Source organism: Camellia sinensis, unplaced genomic scaffold, assembly GCF_055761805.1.
Source record: "Camellia sinensis isolate YWXY unplaced genomic scaffold, ASM5576180v1 Unanchor6, whole genome shotgun sequence".
Lineage (NCBI taxonomy): Eukaryota > Viridiplantae > Streptophyta > Magnoliopsida > Ericales > Theaceae > Camellia > Camellia sinensis.
In genome coordinates, this window is record NW_028129474.1 from 5,420,276 (window position 1) to 5,443,450 (window position 23,175).

The window sequence follows — 23,175 nt, forward strand, 5'->3', positions numbered from 1 at the left end:
AAACCGTAATGCATGCGAAATGGCAAATAAACACCATAATTACATATCTGCCATCATGCAAGAGGGTCTAAATAAGTGTCCGAGTGTTTAAACCATAATGCATGAGAAATGGCCCATAAACACCATAATTACATATCTGTCATCATGCAAGAGAGTCCGAATAAGTGTCCCAGTGTTTAAGCCCTAATGCAAGAGAAATGACAAGTAAACACCATAATTACATATCTGTCATCATGCAAGAGGGTCCGAATAAGTGTCCGAGTGTTTAAGCCCTAATGCGTGGGAAATGGCAAGTAAACACCATAATTACATATCTGCCATCATGCAAGAGAGTCTGAATAAGTGTCCGAGTATTTATTCGCTAATGCAAGAGAAATGGCAAATAAACACCATAATTACATATCTGCCATCATGCAAGAGGGTCCGAATAAGTGTCCGAGTGTTTAAACCATAATGCATGAGAAATTGCAAGTAAACACCATCATTACATATCTGTCATCATGCAAGAGGGACGGAATAAGTGTTCGAGTGTTTAAACCCTAATGTACGAGAAATGACCAATAAACACCATAATTACATATCTGCCATCATGCAAGAGGGTCCGAAGAAGTGTCCGAGTGTTTAAACACTAATGCATGAGAAATGGCAAGTACACACCATAATTACATGTCTGCCATCATGCAAGAGGGTCTGAATAAGCGTCCGAGTATTTATTCCCTAATGCAAGAGAAATGGCAAATAAACACCATAATTACATATCTGCTATCATGTAAGAGGCTTCGAATAAGTGTCCGAGTGTTTAAACCCTAATGCATGAGAAACGGCAAGTAAACGCCATAGTTGCATATCTGCCACCATGCAAGAGGGTCCGAATAAGTGTCCGAGTGTTTAAGCCCTAATGCATGAGAAATGGCAAGTAGACACCATAGTTGCATATCTGCCATCATGCAAGAGGGTCCGAATAACTGTCCGAGTGTTTAAGCCCTAATGCATGAGAAATGACAAGTAAACACCACAATTGCATATCTGCCATCATGCAAGAGGGTCCGAATAAGTGTCCGAGTGTTTAAGCCCTAGTCCTTGAGAAATGACAAGTAAACACCACAATTACATATCTGCCATCATGCAGGAGGGTCCGAATAAGTGTCCGAGTGTTTAAGCCGTAATGCTTGAGAAATGGCAAGTAAACACCATATTTACATATCTGTCATCATGCTAGAGGGTCGGAATAAGTGTCCAAGTGTTTGAACCCTAATGCATGAGAAATGGCAAATAGACACCATAATTACATATCTGCCATCATGCAAGAGGGTCCGAATAAGTGTCCGAGTGTTTAAGCCCTAATGCATGTGAAATGGCAAATAGACACCATCATTACATATCTGCTATCATGATAGAGGGTCCGAATAACATCCGAGTGTTTAAACCCCAATGCATGAGAAATGGCAAATAGACACCATAATTACATATCTGCCATCATGCAAGAGGGTCCGAATAAGTGTCCGAGTGTTTAACCCCTAATGCATGAGACATGACAAGTAAACACCATAATTACGTATCTGCCATCATGCAAGAGGGTCCGAATAAGTGTCCGAGTGTTTAAGCCCTAATGCATGAGAAATGGCAAGTAAACACCACAGTTGCATATCTGCCATCATGCAAGAGGGTCCGAATAACTGTCCGAGTGTTTAAGCCCTAATGCATGAGAAATGACAAGTAAACACCATAATTGCATATCTGCCATCATGCAAGAGGGTCCGAATAAGTGTCCGAGAGTTTTTGCCCTAATGCATGAGAAATGGCAAATAGACACCACAATTACATATCTGCCATCATGATAGAGGGTCCGAATAACGTCCGAGTGTTTAAACCCTAATGGATGAGAAATGGCAAATAGACACCATAATTACATATCTGCCATCATGCAAGACGGTCCGAATAAGTGTCCGAGTGTTTAAGCCCTAATGCATGAGAAATGGCAAATAGACACCATAATTACATATCTGCAATCATGATAGAGGGTCCGAATAACGTCCAAGTGTTGAAACCCTAATGCATGAGAAATGGAAAATAGACACCATAATTACATATCTGCCATCATGCAAGATGGCCCGAATAAGTGACAGAGTGTTTAAGCCCTAATGCAGGAGAAATGGCAAGTAAACACCACAACTACATATCTGCGATCATGCAAGAAGGTCCAAATAAGTGTCCGAGTGTTTAAACCCCAATGCATGAAAAATGGCAAGTAAACGTCATAATTACATATCTGCCATCATGCAAGAGGGTCGGAATAAGTTTCCGAGTGTTTAAACCCTAATGCATTAGAAATGGCAAATAAACACCATAATTACATATCTGCCATCATGCAAGAGGGTCCAAATAAGTGTCCGAGTGTTTAAACCCTAATGCACGAGAAATGGCAAATAAACAGCATAATTACATACCTGCCATCATGCAAGAGGGTCCGAATAAGTGTCCGAGTGCTTAAGCCCTAATGCATGAGAAATGACAAGTAAACACCATAATTATATATCTGTCATCATGCAAGAGGGTCCGAATAAGTGTCCGAGTGTTTAAGCCCTAATGCATGGTAAACGGCAAGTAAACACCATAATTACATATCTGGCATCACGCAAGAGGGTCTGAATAAGTGTCCGAGTATTTATTCCCTAATGCAAGAGAAATGACAAATAAACCCCATAATTACATATCTGCCATCATGCAAGAGGGTCCGAATAAGTGTCCGAGTGTTTAAACCCTAATGCATGAGAAATGGAAAGTAAACACCATAATTACATATCTGTCATCATGCAAGAGGGTCGGAATAAGTGTCCGAGTGTTTAAACCCTAATACATGAGAAATGACAAATAAACACCATAATTACATATCTACCATCATGCAAGAGGGTCCGAATAAGTGTCCGAGTGTTTAAACCCTAATGCATGAGAAATGGCAAGTAAACACCATAATTACATATCTGCCATCATGTAAGAGGGTCTGAATATGTGTCCGAGTATTTCTTCCCTAATGCAGGAGAAATGGCAAATAAACACCATAATTACATATCTGCCATCATGCAAGAGGGTACGAATAAGTGTCCGAGTGTTTAAACCCAAATGCATGAGAAATGGCAAGTAAACACCATAGGTGCATATCTGCCATCATGCAAGAGGGTCCGAATAAGTGTCCGAGTGTTTAAGCCCTAATGCATGAGAAATCGCAAGTAAGCACCATAGTTGCATATCTGCCATCATGTAGGAGGGTCCGAATAACTGTCCGAGTGTTTAAGCCATAATGCTTGAGAAATGAGAAGTAAACACCATAATTGCATATCTGCCATCATGCAAGGGGGTCCAAATAAGTGTCCGAGTGTTTAAATCCTAATGCATGAGAAATGGCAAATAAACACCATAATTACATTTCTGCCATCATGCAAGAGGGTCCGAATAAGTGTCCCAGTGTCTAAGCCCTAATGCATGAGAAATGGCAAATAGACACCATAATTACATATCCGCCATCATGACAGAGGGTCCGAATAATGTCCGAGTGTTTAAACCCTAATGCATGAGAAATGGCAAACAGACACCATAATTACATATCTGCAATCATGCAAGAGGGTCCGAATAAGTGTCTGAGTGTTTAAGCCCTAATGCATGAGAAATGGCAAATAGACACCATAATTAAATATCTGCCATCATGATAGAGGGTCCGAATAACGTCCGAGTGTTGAAACCCTAATGCATGAGAAATGGCAAATAGAAACAATAATTACATATCTGCCATCATGCAAGAGGGTCCGAATAAGTGTCCGAGTGTTTAAGCCCTAATGCATGAGAAATGACAAGTAAACACCATAATTACATATCTGCCATCATGCAAGAGGGTCCGAATAAATGACCGAGTGTTTAAGCCCTAATGTAGGGGACATGGCAAGTAAACACCACAACTACATATCTGCGATCACGCAAGAGGGTCCAAATAAGTGTCCGAGTGTTTAAACCCTAATGCATGAGAAATGGCAAATAGAAACCATAATTACATATCTGTCATCATGCAAGAGGGTCTGAATAAGTGTCCGAGTATTTATGCCCTAATGCAAGAGAAATGGCAAATAAACACCATAATTACATATCTGCCATCATGCAAGAGGGTCCAAATAAGTGTCCGAGTGTTTAAACCCTAATGCATGAGAAATGGCAAGTAAACCCCATAATTACATATCTGTCATCATGCAAGAGGGTCGGAATAAGTGTTCGAGTGTTTAAACCCTAATGCATGTGAAATGACAAATAAACACCATAATTACATATCTGCCATCATGCAAGAGGGTCCGAATAAGTGTCCGAGTGTTTAAACCCTAGTGCATGAGAAATGGCAAGTAAACACGATAATTACATATCTGTCATCATGCAAGAGGGTCTGAATAAGTGTCCGAGTATTTATTCCCTAATGCAAGAGAAATGGCAAATAAACACCATAATTACATATCTGCCATCATGCATGAGGGTCCGAATAAGTGTCCGAGTGTTTAAACCCTAATGCATGAGAAATGGCAAGTAAACACCATAATTACATATATGCCACCATGCAAGAGGGTCCGAATAAGTGTCCGAGTGTTTTAACCCTAATGCATGAGAAATGGCTAGTAAACACCATAATTACATATCTATCATCATGCACGAGGGTCGGAATAAGTTTCCGAGTGTTTAAACCCTAATGCATGAGAAATGGGAAATAAACACCATAATTACATATCTGCCATCATGCAAGAGGGTCCAAATAAGTGTGCGAGTGTTTAAACCCTAATTCATGAGAAATGGCAAATAAACACCACAATTACATATCTGCCATCATGCAAGAGGGTCCGAATAAGTGTCCAAGTGTTTAAGCCCTAATGAATGAGAAATGACAACTAAACACCATAATTACATATTTGTCATCATGCAAGAGGGACCGAATAAGTGTCCGAGTGTTTAAACCCTAATGCATGGGAAATGGAAAGTAAACACCATAATTACATATCTGCCATCTTGCAAGAGGGTCTGAATAAGTGTCCGAGTATTTATTCCCTAATGGAAGAGAAATGGCAAATAAACTCCATAATTACATACTTGCCATCATGCAAGAGGGTCCGAATAAGTGTCCGAGTTTTTAAACCCTAATGCATAAGAAATGGCAAGTAAACACCATAATTACATATCTGTCATCATGCAAGACGGTCGGAATAAGTGTTCGAGTGTTTAAACCCTAACGCATGAGAAATGACAAATAAACACCATAATTACAAATCTGCCATCATGCAAGAGGGTCCGAATAAGTGTCCGAGTGTTTAAACCCTAAAGCATGAGAAATGGCAAGTAAACACCATAATTACATATCTGCCATCATGCAAGAGCGTCTGAATAAGTGTCCGAGTATTTATTCCCTAATGCAAGAGAAATGGCAAATAAACCCCATAATTACATATCTGCCATCATGCATGAGGGTCCGAATAAGGGTCCGAGTGTTTAAACCCTAATGCATGAGAAATGGCAAGTAAACACCACAATTACATATCTGTCATCATGCACGAGGGTCGGAATAAGTTTCCGAGTGTTTAAACCCTAATGCATGAGAAATGGCAAATAAACACCATAATTACATATCTGCCATCATGCAAGAGGGTCCGAATAGGTGTCCAAGTGTATAAGCCCTAATGCATGAGAAATGACAAGTAAACACCATAATTACATATTTGTCATCATGCAAGAGGGGCCGAATAAGTGTCCGAGTGTTTAAGCCCTAATGCATGGGAAATGGCAAGTAAACACCATAATTACATATCTGCCATCTTACAAGAGGGTCTGAATAAGTGTCCGAGTATTTATTCCCTAATGGAAGAGAAATGGCAAGTAAACACCATAATTACATATATGTCATCATGCAAGAGGGTCGGAATAAGTGTGCGAGTGTTTAAACCCTAATGCATGAGAAATGGCAAATAAACACCACAATTACATATCTGCCATCATGCAAGAGGGTCCGAATAAGTGTCCAAGTGTTTAAGCCCTAATGCATGAGAAATGACAACTAAACACCATAATTACATATTTGTCATCATGCAAGAGGGACCGAATAAGTGTCCGAGTGTTTAAGCCCTAATGCATGGGCAATGGAAAGTAAACACCATAATTACATATCTGCCATCTTGCAAGAGGGTATGAATAAGTGTCCGAGTATTTATTCCCTAATGGAAGAGAAATGGCAAATAAACTCCATAATTACATACTTGCCATCATGCAAGAGGGTCCGAATAAGTGTCCGAGTTTTTAAACCCTAATGCATAAGAAATGGCAAGTAAGCACCATAATTTCATATCTGTCATCATGCAAGACGGTCGGAATAAGTGTTCGAGTGTTTAAACCCTAACGCATGAGAAATGACAAATAAACACCATAATTACAAATCTGCCATCATGCAAGAGGGTCCGAATAAGTGTCCGAGTGTTTAAACCCTAAAGCATGAGAAATGGCAAGTAAACACCATAATTACATATCTGCCATCGTGCAAGAGGGTCTGAATAAGTGTCCGAGTACTTATTCCCTCATGCAAGAGAAATGGCAAATAAATACCATAATTACATATCTGCCATCATGCAAGAGGGTCTGAATAAGTGTCCGAGTGTTTAAACCCTAATGAATGAGAAATGGCAAGTAAACACCATAATTACATATCTGTCATCATGCAAGAGGGTCGGAATAAGTGTCTGAGTGTTTAAAACCAAATGCAAGAGAAATGGCAAATAAACACCATAATTACATATCTGCCATCATTCAAGAGGGTCCGAATAAGTGTCCGAGTGTTTAAACCCTAATGCATGAGAAATGGCAAGTAAACACCAAAATTACATATCTGTCATCATGCACGAGAGTCGGAATAAGTTTCCGAGTGTTTAAACCCTAATGCATGAGAAATGGCAAATAAACACCATAATTACATATCTGCCACCATGCAAGCGGGTCCAAATAAGTGTGCGAGTGTTTAAACCCTAATGCATGAGAAATGGCAAATAAACACTATAATTACATATCTGCCATTATGCAAGAGGGTCCGAATAAGTGTCCAAGTGTTTAAGCCCTAATGCATGAGAAATGACAAGTAAACACCATAATTACATACCTGTCATCATGCAAGAGGGACCGAATAAGTGTCCGAGTGTTTAAGCCCTAATGCATGGGAAATGGCAAGTAAACACCGTAATTACATATCTGCCATCAAGCAAGAGGGTCTGAATAAGTGTCCGAATATTTATTCCCTAATGTAAGAGAAATGGCAAATAAACACCATAATTACATATTTGCCATCATGCAAGAGGGTCCGAATAAGTGTCCGAGTGTTTAAACCCTAATGCATGAGAAATGGCAAGTTAACACCATAATTACATATCTGTCATCATGCAAGAGGGTCGGAATAAGTGTTCGAGTGTTTAAACCCTAATGCATGAGAAATGACAAATAAACACCATAATTACAAATCTGCCATCATGCAAGAGGGTCAGAATAAGTGTCCGACTGTTTAAACCCTAACGCATGAGAAATGGCAAGTAAACACCATAATTACATATCTGCCATCATGCAAGAGGGTCTGAACAAGTGTCCGAGTATTTATTCCCTAATGCAAGAGAAATGGCAAATAAACACCATAATTACATATCTGCCATCATGCAAGAGGGTCCGAATAAGTGTCCGAGTGTTTAAACCCTAGCGCATGAGAAATGGCAAGTAAACACGATAATTACATATCTGCCATCATGCAAGAGCGTCTGAATAAGTGTCCGAGTATTTATTCCCTAATGTAAGAGAAATGGCAAATAAACACCATAATTACATATCTGCCATCATGCATGAGGGTCCGAATAAGGGTCCGACTGTTTAAACCCTAACGCATGAGAAATGGCAAGTAAACACCATAATTACATATCTGCCATCATGCAAGAGGGTCTGAACAAGTGTCCGAGTATTTATTCCCTAATGCAAGAGAAATGGCAAATAAACACCATAATTACATATCTGCCATCATGCAAGAGGGTCCGAATAAGTGTCCGAGTGTTTAAACCCTAGCGCATGAGAAATGGCAAGTAAACACGATAATTACATATCTGCCATCATGCAAGAGCGTCTGAATAAGTGTCCGAGTATTTATTCCCTAATGCAAGAGAAATGGCAAATAAACACCATAATTACATATCTGCCATCATGCATGAGGGTCCGAATAAGGGTCCGAGTGTTTAAACCCTAATGCATGAGAAATGGCAAGTAAACACCACAATTACATATCTGTCATCATGCACGAGGGTCGGAATAAGTTTCCGAGTGTTTAAACCCTAATGCATGAGAAATGGCAAATAAACACCATAATTACATATCTGCCATCATGCAAGAGGGTCCGAATAGGTGTCCAAGTGTATAAGCCCTAATGCATGAGAAATGACAAGTAAACACCATAATTACATATTTGTCATCATGCAAGAGGGGCCGAATAAGTGTCCGAGTGTTTAAGCCCTAATGCATGGGAAATGGCAAGTAAACACCATAATTACATATCTGCCATCTTACAAGAGGGTCTGAATAAGTGTCCGAGTATTTATTCCCTAATGGAAGAGAAATGGCAAGTAAACACCATAGTTACATATATGTCATCATGCAAGAGGGTCGGAATAAGTGTTCGAGTGTTTAAACACTAATGCATGAGAAATGACAAATAAACACCATAATTGCAAATCTGCCATCATGCAAGAGGGTCCGAATAAGTGTCCGTGTGTTTAAACCCTAAAGCATGAGAAATGGCAAGTAAACACCATAATTACATATCTGCCATCATGCAAGAGGGTCTGAATAAGTGTCCGAGTATTTATTCCCTAATGCATAAGAAATGTCAAATAAACACCATAATTACATATTTGCCATCATGCAAGAGGGTCTGAATAAGTGTCCGAGTGTTTAAAACCTAATGCATGAGAAATGGCTAGTAAACACCATAATTACATATCTGTCATCATGCAAGAGGGACCGAATAAGTGTCAGAGTGTTTAAGCCCTAATGCATGGGAAATGGCAAGTAAACACCATAATTACATATCTGCCATCATGCCAGAGGGTCTGAAAAAGTGTCCGAGTATTTATTCCCTAATGCAAGAGAAATGGCAAATAAATACAATAATTACATATTTGCCATCATGCAAGAGGGTCCGAATAAGTGTCCGAGTGTTTAAACCCTAATGCATGAGAAATGGCAAGTAAACACCATAATTACATATCTGTCATCATGCAAGATGGTCGGAATAAGTGTTCGAGTGTTTAAACCCTAATGCATGAGAAATGACAAATAAACACCATAATTACAAATCTGCCATCACGCAAGAGGGTCCGAATAAGTGTCCGAATGTTTAAGCCCTAATGCATGGGAAATGGGAAGTAAACATCATAATTACATATCTGCCATCATGCAAGAGGGTCTGAATAAGTGTCCGAGTATTTATTCCCTAATGCAAGAGAAATGGCAAATAAACACCATAATTACATATTTGCCATCATGCAGGAGGGTCCGAATAAGTGTCCGAGTGTTTAAACCCTAATGCATGAGAAATGGCAAGTTAACCCCATAATTACATATCTGTCATCATGCAAGAGGGTTGGAATAAGTGTTCGAGTGTTTAAACCCTAATGCATGAGAAATGACAAATAAACACCATAATTACAAATCTGCCATCATGCAAGAGGGTCCGAATAAATGTCCGAGTGTTTAAACCCTAATACATGAGAAATGGCAAGTAAACACCATAATTACATATCTGCCATCATGCAAGAGGGTCTGAATAAGTGTCTGAGTATTTATTCCCTAATGCAAGAGAAATGGCAAATACACACCATAATTACATATCCGCCATCATGCAAGAGGGTCCGAATAAGTGTCCGACTGTTTAAACCCTAATGCATGAGAAATGGCAAGTGAACACCATAATTACATATCTGTCATCATGCAAGAGGGTCTGAATAAGTGTCCGAGTGTTTATTTCCTAATGCAAGAGAAATGGCAAATAAACACCATAATTACATATCTGTCATCATGCAAGAGGGTCGGAATAAGTGTTCGAGTGTTTAAACACTAATGGATGAGAAATGACAAATAAACACCATAATTACAAATCTGCCATCATGCAAGAGGGTCCGAATAAGTGTCCGAGTGTTTAAACCCTAAAGCATGAGAAATGGAAAGTAAACACCATAATTACATATCTGCCATCATGCAAGAGGGTCTGAATAAGTGTCCGGGTATTTATTCCCAAATGCATAAGAAATGGCAAATAAACACCATAATTACATATTTGCCATCATGCAGGAGGGTCCGAATAAGTGTCCGAGTGTTTAAACCCTAATGCATGAGAAATGGCAAGTTAACCCCATAATTACATATCTGTCATCATGCAAGAGGGTTGGAATAAGTGTTCGAGTGTTTAAACCCTAATGCATGAGAAATGACAAATAAACACCATAATTACAAATCTGCCATCATGCAAGAGGGTCCGAATAAATGTCCGAGTGTTTAAACCCTAATGCATGAGAAATGGCAAGTAAACACCATAATTACATATCTGCCATCATGCAAGAGGGTCTGAATAAGTGTCCGAGTATCTATTCCCAAATGCAAGAGAAATGGCAAATAAACACCATAATTACATATCCGCCATCATGCAAGAGGGTCCGAATAAGTGTCCGACTGTTTAAACCCTAATGCATGAGAAATGGCAAGTGAACACCATAATTACATATCTGTCATCATGCAAGAGGGTCTGAATAAGTGTCCGAGTGTTTATTCCCTAATGCAAGAGAAATGGCAAATAAACACCATAATTACATATCTGTCATCATGCAAGAGGGTCGGAATAAGTGTTCGAGTGTTTAAACACTAATGGATGAGAAATGACAAATAAACACCATAATTACAAATCTGCCATCATGCAAGAGGGTCCGAATAAGTGTCCGAGTGTTTAAACCCTAATGCATGAGAAATGGAAAGTAAACACCATAATTACATATCTGCCATCATGCAAGAGGGTCTGAATAAGTGTCCGAGTATTTATTCCCAAATGCATAAGAAATGGCAAATAAACACCATAATTACATATTTGCCATCATCCAGGAGGGTCCGAATAAGTGTCCGAGTGTTTAAACCCTAATGCATGAGAAATGGCAAGTTAACCCCATAATTACATATCTGTCATCATGCAAGAGGGTTGGAATAAGTGTTCGAGTGTTTAAACCCTAATGCATGAGAAATGACAAATAAACACCATAATTACAAATCTGCCATCATGCAAGAGGGTCTGAATAAATGTCCGAGTGTTTAAACCCTAATGCATGAGAAATGGCAAGTAAACACCATAATTACATATCTGCCATAATGCAAGAGGGTCTGAATAAGTGTCCGAGTATCTATTCCCAAATGCATAAGAAATGGCAAATAAACACCATAATTACATATCCGCCATCATGCAAGAGGGTCCGAATAAGTGTCCGACTGTTTAAACCCTAATGCATGAGAAATGGCAAGTGAACACCATAATTACATATCTGTCATCATGCAAGAGGGTCCGAATAAGTGTCCGAGTGTTTATTCCCTAATGCAAGAGAAATGGCAAATAAACACCATAATTACATATCTGTCATCATGCAAGAGGGTCGGAATAAGTGTTCGAGTGTTTAAACACTAATGGATGAGAAATGACAAATAAACACCATAATTACAAATCTGCCATCATGCAAGAGGGTCCGAATAAGTGTCCGAGTGTTTAAACCCTAAAGCATGAGAAATGGAAAGTAAACACCATAATTACATATCTGCCATCATGCAAGAGGGTCTGAATAAGTGTCCGAGTATTTATTCCCAAATGCATAAGAAATGGCAAATAAACACCATAATTACATATTTGCCATCATGCAGGAGGGTCCGAATAAGTGTCCGAGTGTTTAAACCCTAATGCATGAGAAATGGCAAGTTAACCCCATAATTACATATCTGTCATCATGCAAGAGGGTTGGAATAAGTGTTCGAGTGTTTAAACCCTAATGCATGAGAAATGACAAATAAACACCATAATTACAAATCTGCCATCATGCAAGAGGGTCCGAATAAATGTCCGAGTGTTTAAACCCTAATGCATGAGAAATGGCAAGTAAACACCATAATTACATATCTGCTATCATGCAAGAGGGTCTGAATAAGTGTCCGAGTATCTATTCCCAAATGCATAAGAAATGACAAATAAACACCATAATTACATATCCGCCATCATGCAAGAGGGTCCGAATAAGTGTCCGACTCTTTAAACGCTAATGCATGAGAAATGGCAAGTGAACACCATAATTACATATCTGTCATCATGCAAGAGGGTCCGAATAAGTGTCCGAGTGTTTATTCCGTAATGCAAAAGAAATGGCAAATAAACACCATAATTACATATCTGTCATCATGCAAGAGGGTCGGAATAAGTGTTCGAGTGTTTAAACACTAATGGATGAGAAATGACAAATAAACACCATAATTACAAATCTGCCATCATGCAAGAGGGTCCGAACAAGTGTCCGAGTGTTTAAACCCTAAAGCATGAGAAATGGAAAGTAAACACCATAATTACATATCTGCCATCATGCAAGAGGGTCTGAATAAGTGTCCGAGTATTTATTCCCAAATGCATAAGAAATGGCAAATAAACACCATAATTACATATTTGCCATCATGCAGGTGGGTCCGAATAAGTGTCCGAGTGTTTAAACCCTAATGCATGAGAAATGGCAAGTTAACCCCATAATTACATATCTGTCATCATGCAAGAGGGTTGGAATAAGTGTTCGAGTGTTTAAACCCTAATGCATGAGAAATGACAAATAAACACCATAATTACAAATCTGCCATCATGCAAGAGGGTCCGAATAAATGTCCGAGTGTTTAAACCCTAATGCATGAGAAATGGCAAGTAAACACCATAATTACATATCTGCCATCATGCAAGAGGGTCTGAATAAGTGTCTGAGTATTTATTCCCTAATGCAAGAGAAATGGCAAATAAACACCATAATTACATATCCGCCATCATGCAAGAGGGTCCGAATAAGTGTCCGACTGTTTAAACCCTAATGCATGAGAAATGGCAAGTGAACACCATAATTACATATCTGTCATCATGCAAGAGGGTCTGAATAAGTGTCCGAGTGTTTAAACCCTAATGCATGAGAAATGGCTAGTAAACACCATAATTACATATCTGTCATCATGCAAGAGGGTCGGAATAAGTGTTCGAGTGTTTAAACACTAATGGATGAGAAATGACAAATAAACACCATAATTACAAATCTGCCATCATGCAAGAGGGTCCGAATAAGTGTCCGAGTGTTTAAACCCTAAAGCATGAGAAATGGAAAGTAAACACCATAATTACATATCTGCCATCATGCAAGAGGGTTTGAATAAGTGTCCGAGTATCTATTCCCAAATGCATAAGAAATGGCAACTAAACACCATAATTACATATCTGCCATCATGCAAGAGCGTCTGAATAAGTGTCCGAGTGTTTAAACCCTAATGCATGAGAAATGGCAAGTAAACACCACAATTACATATCTGTCATCATGCACGAGGGTCGGAATAAGTTTCCGAGTGTTTAAACCCTAATGCATGAGAACTGGCAAATAAACACCATAATTACATATCTGCCATCATGCAAGAGGGTCCGAATTGGTGTCCAAGTGTATAAGCCCTAATGCATGAGAAATGACAAGTAAACACCATAATTACATATTTGTCATCATGCAAGAGGGGCCGAATAAGTGTCCGAGTGTTTAAGCCCTAATGCATGGGAAATGGCAAGTAAACACCATAATTACATATCTGCCATCTTGCAAGAGGGTTTGAATAAGTGTCCGAGTATTTATTCCCTAATGGAAGAGAAATGGCAAGTAAACACCATAATTTCATATATGTCATCATGCAAGAGGGTCGGAATAAGTGTTCGAGTGTTTAAACACTAATGCACGAGAAATGACAAATAAACACCATAATTGCAAATCTGCCATCATGCAAGAGGGTCCGAATAAGTGTCCGAGTGTTTAAACCCTAAAGCATGAGAAATGGCAAGTAACCACCATAATTACATATCTGCCATCATGCAAGAGGGTCTGAATAAGTGTCCGAATATTTATTCCCTAATGCATAAGAAATGTCAAATAAACACCATAATTATATATTTGCCATCATGCAAGACGGTCTGAATAAGTGTCCGAGTGTTTAAAACCTAATGCATGAGAAATGGCTAGTAAACACCATAATTACATATCTGTCATCATGCAAGAGGGTCGGAATAAGTGTCCGAGTGTTTAAAACCAAATGCAAGAGAAATGGCAAATAAACACCGTAATTTCATATCTGCCATCATGGAAGAGGGCCCGAATAAGTATCCAAGTGTTTAAGCCCTAATGCATGAGAAAGGACAAGTAAACACCATAATTACATATCTGTCATCATGCAAGAGGGACCGAATAAGTGTCAGAGTGTTTAAGCCCTAATGCATGGGAAATGGCAAGTAAACACCATAATTACATATCTGCCATCATGCAAGAGGGACTGAAAAAGTGTCCGAGTATTTATTCCCTAGTGCAAGAGAAATGGCAAATAAATACAATAATTACATATTTGCCATCATGCAAGAGGGTCCGAATAAGTGTCCGAGTGTTTAAACCCTAATGCATGAGAAATGGCAAGTAAACACCATAATTACATATCTGTCATCATGTAAGATGGTCGGAATAAGTGTTCGAGTGTTTAAACCCTAATGCATGAGAAATGACAAATAAACACCATAATTACAAATCTGCCATCATGCAAGAGGGTCCGAATAAGTGTCCGAGTGTTTAAACCGTAATGCATGAGAAATGGCGAGTAAACACCATAGTTACATATCTGCCATCATGCAGGAGGGTCTGAATAAGTGTCCGAGTATTTATTCCCTAATGCAAGAGAAATGGCAAATAAACACCATAATTACATATCTGCCATCATGCAAGAGGGCCGAATAAGTGTCCAAGTGTTTAAGCCCTAATGCATGAGAAATGACAAGTAAACACCATAATTACATATTTGTCATCATGCAAAAGGGATCGAATAAGTGTCCGAATGTTTAAGCCCTAATGCATGGGAAATGGCAAGTAAACATCATAATTACATATCTGCCATCATGCAAGAGGGTCTGAATAAGTGTCCGAGTATTTATTCCCTAATGCAAGAGAAATGGCAAATAAACACCATAATTACATATTTGCCATCATGCAGGAGGGTCCGAATAAGTGTCCGAGTGTTTAAACCCTAATGCATGAGAAATGGCAAGTTAACCCCATAATTACATATCTGTCATCATGCAAGTGGGTTGGAATAAGTGTTCGAGTGTTTAAACCCTAATGCATGAGAAATGACAAAATAAACACCATAATTACAAATCTGCCATCATGCAAGAGGGTCCGAATAAATGTCCGAGTGTTTAAACCCTAATGCATGAGAAATGGCAAGTAAACACCATAATTACATATCCGCCATCACGCAAGAGGGTCCAAATAAGTGTCCGACTGTTTAAACCCTAATGCATGAGAAATGGCAAGTGAACACCATAATTACATATCTGTCATCATGCAAGAGGGTCTGAATAAGTGTCCGAGTGTTTATTCCCTAATGCAGGAGAAATGGCAAATAAACACCATAATTACATATCTGTCATCATGCAAGAGGGTCGGAATAAGTGTTCGAGTGTTTAAACACTAATGGATGAGAAATGACAAATAAACACCATAATTACAAATCTGCCATCATGCAAGAGGGTCCGAATAAGTGTCCGAGTGTTTAAACCCTAAAGCATGAGAAATGGAAAGTAAACACCATAATTACATATCTGCCATCATACAAGAGGGTCTGAATAAGTGTCCGAGTATTTATTCCCAAATGCATAAGAAATGGCAAATAAACACCATAATTACATATTTGCCATCATGCAGGAGGGTCCGAATAAGTGTCCAAGTGTTTAAACCCTAATGCATGAGAAATGGCAAGTTAACCCCATAATTACATATCTGTCATCATGCAAGAGGGTTGGAATAAGTGTTCGAGTGTTTGAACCCTAATGCATGAGAAATGACAAATAAACACCATAATTACAAATCTGCCATCATGCAAGAGGGTCCGAATAAATGTCCGAGTGTTTAAACCCTAATGCATGAGAAATGGCAAGTAAACACCATAATTACATATCTGCCATCATGCAAGAGGGTCTGAATAAGTGTCTGAGTGTTTATTCCCTAACGCAAGAGAAATGGCAAATAAACACCATAATTACATATCCGCCATCATGCAAGAGGGTCCGAATAAGTGTCCGACTGTTTAAACCCTAATGCATGAGAAATGGCAAGTGAACACCATAATTACATATCTGTCATCATGCAAGAGGGTCTGAATAAGTGTCCGAGTGTTTATTCCCTAATGCAAGAGAAATGGCAAATAAACACCATAATTACATATCTGTCATCATGCAAGAGGGTCGGAATAAGTGTTCGAGTGTTTAAACACTAATGGATGAGAAATGACAAATAAACACCATAATTACAAATCTGCCATCATGCAAGAGGGTCCGAATAAGTGTCCGAGTGTTTAAACCCTAAAGCATGAGAAATGGAAAGTAAACACCATAATTACATATCTGCCATCATGCAAGAGGGTCTGAATAAGTGTCCGAGTATTTATTCCCAAATGCATAAGAAATGGCCAATAAACACCATAATTACATATTTGCCATCATGCAGGAGGGTCCGAATAAGTGTCCGAGTGTTTAAACCCTAATGCATGAGAAATGGCAAGTTAACCCCATAATTACATATCTGTCATCATGCAAGAGGGTTGGAATAAGTGTTCGAGTGTTTAAACCCTAATGCATGAGAAATGACAAATAAACACCATAATTACAAATCTGCCATCATGCAAGAGGGTCCGAATAAATGTCCGAGTGTTTAAACCCTAATGCATGAGAAATGGCAAGTAAACACCATAATTACATATCTGCCATCATGCAAGAGGGTCTGAATAAGTGTCTGAGTATTTATTCGCTAATGCAAGAGAAATGGCAAATAAACACCATAATTACATATCCGCCATCATGCAAGAGGGTCCGAATAAGTGTCCGAGTGTTTAAACCCTAATGCTTGAGAAATGGCAAGTGAACACCATAATTACATATCTGTCATCATGCAAGAGGGTCTGAATAAGTGTCCGAGTGTTTAAACCCTAATGCATGAGAAATGGCTAGTAAACACCATAATTACATATCTGTCATCATGCAAGAGGGTCGGAATAAGTGTTCGAGTGTTTAAACACTAATGGATGAGAAATGACAAATAAACACCATAATTACAAATCTGCCATCATGCAAGAGGGTCCGAATAAGTGTCCGAGTGTTTAAACCCTAAAGCATGAGAAATGGAAAGTAAACACCATAATTACATATCTGCCATCATGCAAGAGGGTCTGAATAAGTGTCCGAGTATTTATTCCCAAATGCATAAGAAATGGCAAATAAACACCATAATTACATATTTGCCATCATGCAGGAGGGTCCGAATAAGTGTCCGAGTGTTTAAACCCTAATGCATGAGAAATGGCAAGTTAACCCCATAATTACATATCTGTCATCATGCAAGAGGGTTGGAATAAGTGTTCGAGTGTTTAAACCCTAATGCATGAGAAATGACAAATAAACACCATAATTACAAATCTGCCATCACGCAAGAGGGTCCGAATAAATGTCCGAGTGTTTAAACCCTAATGCATGAGAAATGGCAAGTAAACACCATAATTACATATCTGCCATCATGCAAGAGGGTCTGAATAAGTGTCTGAGTATTTATTCCCTAACGCAAGAGAAATGGCAAATAAACACCATAATTACATATCCGCCATCATGCAAGAGGGTCCGAATAAGTGTCCGACTGTTTAAACCCTAATGCATGAGAAATGGCAAGTGAACACCATAATTACATATCTGTCATCATGCAAGAGGGTCTGAATAAGTGTCCGAGTGTTTATTCCCTAATGCAAGAGAAATGGCAAATAAACACCATAATTACATATCTGTCATCATGCAAGAGGGTCGGAATAAGTGTTCGAGTGTTTAAACACTAATGGATGAGAAATGACAAATAAACACCATAATTACAAATCTGCCATCATGCAAGAGGGTCCGAATAAGTGTCCGAGTGTTTAAACCCTAAAGCATGAGAAATGGAAAGTAAACACCATAATTACATATCTGCCATCATGCAAGAGGGTCTGAATAAGTGTCCGAGTATTTATTCCCAAATGCATAAGAAATGGCAAATAAACACCATAATTACATATTTGCCATCATGCAGGAGGGTCCGAATAAGTGTCCGAGTGTTTAAACCCTAATGCATGAGAAATGGCAAGTTAACCCCATAATTACATATCTGTCATCATGCAAGAGGGTTGGAATAAGTGTTCGGGTGTTTAAACCCTAATGCATGAGAAATGACAAATAAACACCATAATTACAAATCTGCCATCATGCAAGAGGGTCCGAATAAATGTCCGAGTGTTTAAACCCTAATGCATGAGAAATGGCAAGTAAACACCATAATTACATATCTGCCATCATGCAAGAGGGTCTGAATAAGTGTCTGAGTATTTATTCCCTAACGCAAGAGAAATGGCAAATAAACACCATAATTACATATCCGCCATCATGCAAGAGGGTCCGAATAAGTGTCCGACTGTTTAAACCCTAATGCATGAGAAATGGCAAGTGAACACCATAATTACATATCTGTCATCATGCAAGAGGGTCTGAATAAGTGTCCGAGTGTTTATTCCCTAATGCAAGAGAAATGGCAAATAAACACCACAATTACATATCTGCCATCATGCAAGAGGGTCGGAATAAGTGTTCGAGTGTTTAAACACTAATGGATGAGAAATGACAAATAAACACCATAATTACAAATCTGTCATCATGCAAGAGGGTCCGAATAAGTGTCCGAGTGTTTAAACCCTAAAGCATGTGAAATGGAAAGTAAACACCATAATTACATATCTGCCATCATGCAAGAGGGTCTGAATAAGTGTCCGAGTATTTATTCCCAATTGCATAAGAAATGGCAAATAAACACCATAATTACATATTTGCCATCATGCAGGAGGGTCCGAATAAGTGTCCGAGTGTTTAAACCCTAATGCATGAGAAATGGCAAGTTAACCCCATAATTACATATCTGTCATCATGCAAGAGGGTTGGAATAAGTGTTCGAGTGTTTAAACCCTAATGCATGAGAAATGACCAATAAACACCATAATTACAAATCTGCCATCATGCAAGAGGGTCCGAATAAATGTCCGAGTGTTTAAACCCTAATGCATGAGAAATGGCAAGTAAACACCATAATTACATATCTGCCATCATGCAAGAGGGTCTGAATAAGTGTCCGAGTATCTATTCCCAAATGCATAAGAAATGGCAAATAAACACCATAATTACATATCCGCCATCATGCAAGAGGGTCCGAATAAGTGTCCGACTGTTTAAACCCTAATGCATGAGAAATGGCAAGTGAACACCATAATTACATATCTGTCATCATGCAAGAGGGTCTGAATAAGTGTCCGAGTGTTTATTCCCTAATGCAAGAGAAATGGCAAATAAACACCATAATTACATATCTGTCATCATGCAAGAGGGTCGGAATAAGTGTTCGAGTGTTTAAACACTAATGGATGAGAAATGACAAATAAACACCATAATTACAAATCTGCCATCATGCAAGAGGGTCCGAATAAGTGTCCGAGTGTTTAAACCCTAAAGCATGAGAAATGGAAAGTAAACACCATAATTACAAATCTGCCATCATGCAAGAGGGTCTGAATAAGTGTCCGAGTATTTATTCCCAAATGCATAAGAAATGGCAAATAAACACCATAATTACATATTTGCCATCATGCAGGAGGGTCCGAATAAGTGTCCGAGTGTTTAAACCCTAATGCATGAGAAATGGCAAGTTAACCCCATAATTACATATCTGTCATCATGCAAGAGGGTTGGAATAAGTGTTCGAGTGTTTAAACCCTAATGCATGAGAAATGACCAATAAACACCATAATTACAAATCTGCCATCATGCAAGAAGGTCCGAATAAATGTCCGAGTGTTTAAACCCTAATGCATGAGAAATGGCAAGTAAACACCATAATTACATATCTGCCATCATGCAAGAGGGTCTGAATAAGTGTCCGAGTATCTATTCCCAAATGCATAAGAAAAGGCAAATAAACACCATAATTACATATCCGCCATCATGCAAGAGGGTCCGAATAAGTGTCCGACTGTTTAAACCCTAATGCATGAGAAATGGCAAGTGAACACCATAATTACATATCTGTCATCATGCAAGAGGGTCTGAATAAGTGTCCGAGTGTTTATTCCCTAATGCAAGAGAAATGGCAAATAAACACCATAATTACATATCTGTCATCATGCAAGAGGGTCGGAATAAGTGTTCGAGTGTTTAAACACTAATGGATGAGAAATGACAAATAAACACCATAATTACAAATCTGCCATCATGCAAGAGGGTCCGAATAAGTGTCCGAGTGTTTAAACCCTAAAGCATGAGAAATGGAAAGTAAACACCATAATTACATATCTGCCATCATGCAAGAGGGTCTGAATAAGTGTCCGAGTATTTATTCCCAAATGCATAAGAAATGGCAAATAAACACCATAATTACATATTTGCCATCATGCAGGAGGGTCCGAATAAGTGTCCGAGTGTTTAAACCCTAATACATGAGAAATGGCAAATTAACCCCATAATTACATATCTGTCATCATGCAAGAGGGTTGGAATAAGTGTTCGAGTGTTTAAACCCTAATGCATGAGAAATGACAAATACACACCATAATTACAAATCTGCCATCATGCAAGAGGGTCCGAATAAATGTCCGAGTGTTTAAACCCTAATGCATGAGAAATGGCAAGTAAACACCATAATTACATATCTGCCATCATGCAAGAGGGTCTGAATAAGTGTCCGAGTATCTATTCCCAAATGCATAAGAAATGGCAAATAAACACCATAATTACATATCTGCCATCATGCAAGAGGGTCTGAATAAGTGTCCGAGTGTTTAAACCCTAATGCATGAGAAATGGCTAGTAAACACCATAATTACATATCTGTCACCATGCAAGAGGGTCAGAATAAGTGTTCGAGTGTTTAAAACCAAATGCAAGAGAAATGGCAAATAAACCCCATAATTACATATCTTCCATCATGCAAGAGGGCCCGAATAAGTGTCCAAGTGTTTAAGCCCTAATGCATGAGAAATGACAAGTAAACACCATAATTACATATTTGTCATCAAGCAAGAGGGACCGAATAAGTGTCCGAGTGTTTAAGCCCTAATGCATGGGAAATGGCAAGTAAACACCATAATTACATATCTGCCATCATGCAAGAGGGTCTGAATAAGTGTCCGAGTATTTATTCCCTAATGCAAGAGAAATGGCAAATAAACACCATAATTACATATTTGCCATCATGCAGGAGGGTCCGAATAAGTGTCCGAGTGTTTAAACCCTAATGCATGTGAAATGGCAAGTAAACCCCATAATTACATATCTATCATCATGCAAGAGGGTCGGAATAGGTGTTCGATTGTTTAGACCCTAATGCATGAGAAATGACAAATAAACACCATAATTACAAATCTGCCATCATGCAAGAGGGTCCGAATAAGTGTCCGAGTGTTTAAACCCTAATGCATGAGAAATGGCAAGCAAACACCATAATTACATATCTGCCATCATGCAAGAGGGACTGAATAAGTGTCTGAGTATTTATTCCCTAATGCAAGAGAAATGGCAAATAAACACCATAATTACATATCTGCCATCATGCAAGAGGGTCCGAATAAGTGTCAGAGTGTTTAAACCCTAATGCATGAGAAATGGCAAGTAAACACCATAATTACATATCTGTCATCATGCAAGAGGGTCGGATTAAGTGTCCGAGTGTTTAAAACCAAATGCAAGAGAAATGGCAAATAAACACCATAATTACATATCTGCCATCATGCAAGAGGGTCCGAATAAGTGTCCGAGTGTTTAAACCCTAATGCATGAGAAATGGTAAGTAAACACCAAAATTACATATCTGTCATCATGCACGAGGGTCGGAATAAGTTTCCGAGTGTTTAAACCCTAATGCCTGAGAAATGGCAAATAAACACCATAATTACATATCTGCCATCATGCAAGAGGGTCCAAATAAGTGTGCGTGTGTTTAAACCCTAACGCATGAGAAATGGCAAATAAACACCATAATTACATATCTGCCATCATGCAAGAGGGTCCGCATAAGTTTCCAAGTGTTTAAACCCTAATGCATGAGAAATGACAAATAAACACCATAATTACATATCTGTCATCAGGCAAGAGGGACCGAATAAGTGTTCGAGTGTTCAAGCCCTAATGCATGGGAAATGGCAAGTAAACACCATAATTACATATCTGCCATCATGTAAGAGGGTCTGAATAAGTGTCCGAGTATTTATTCCCTAATGCATTAGAAATGGCAAATAAACACCATAATTACATATTTGTCATCATGCAGGAGGGTCCGAATAAGTGTCCGAGTGTTTAAACCCTAATGCATGAGAAATGGCAAGTAAACCCCATAATTACATATCTGTCATCATGCAAGAGGGTCGGAATAAGTGTTCGAGTGTTTAAACCCTAATGCATGAGAAATGACAAATAAACACCATAATTACAAATCTGCCATCATGCAAGAGGGTCCGAATAATTGTCCCAGTGTTTAGACACTAATGCATGAGAAATGGCAAGTAAACACCATAATTACATATCTGCCATCATGCAAGAGGGTCTGAATAAGTGTCCGAGTATTTATTCCCTAATGCAAGAGAAATGGCACATAAACACCATAATTGCATATCTGCCATCATGCAAGAGGGTCCGAATAAGTGTCCGAGTGTTTAAACCCTAATGCATGAGAAATGGCAAGTAAACCCCATAAT